The following is a 264-nucleotide window of genomic DNA, read 5'->3' as shown; positions in this document are numbered from 1 at the left end:
TAGATCATTGCATTACTGAGAAGGGCTAAGTTTATCAAAATTGACCATCATACAATGTTGCTGTTACTGTGTACGATGTTCTCCTGGTTCTGCTCACTTCACTCAGAATCAGTTTATGTAAGTTTTTCCAGGTTTTTCTGAAATTTGCTTGCTCGTCATTTCTTATAGCTCAATAGTATTCCATTATTATATCTATATCCATTTCTCTCTATCTCTGTCTATCTATCTATCTATCTATCTATCTATCTATCTATCTATCTATCT

Source organism: Vombatus ursinus, unplaced genomic scaffold (assembly GCF_900497805.2).
Source record: "Vombatus ursinus unplaced genomic scaffold, bare-nosed wombat genome assembly UNPS02014793.1, whole genome shotgun sequence".
Classification (NCBI taxonomy): domain Eukaryota; kingdom Metazoa; phylum Chordata; class Mammalia; order Diprotodontia; family Vombatidae; genus Vombatus; species Vombatus ursinus.
Note: the sequence above shows the minus strand (reverse complement) of the source record.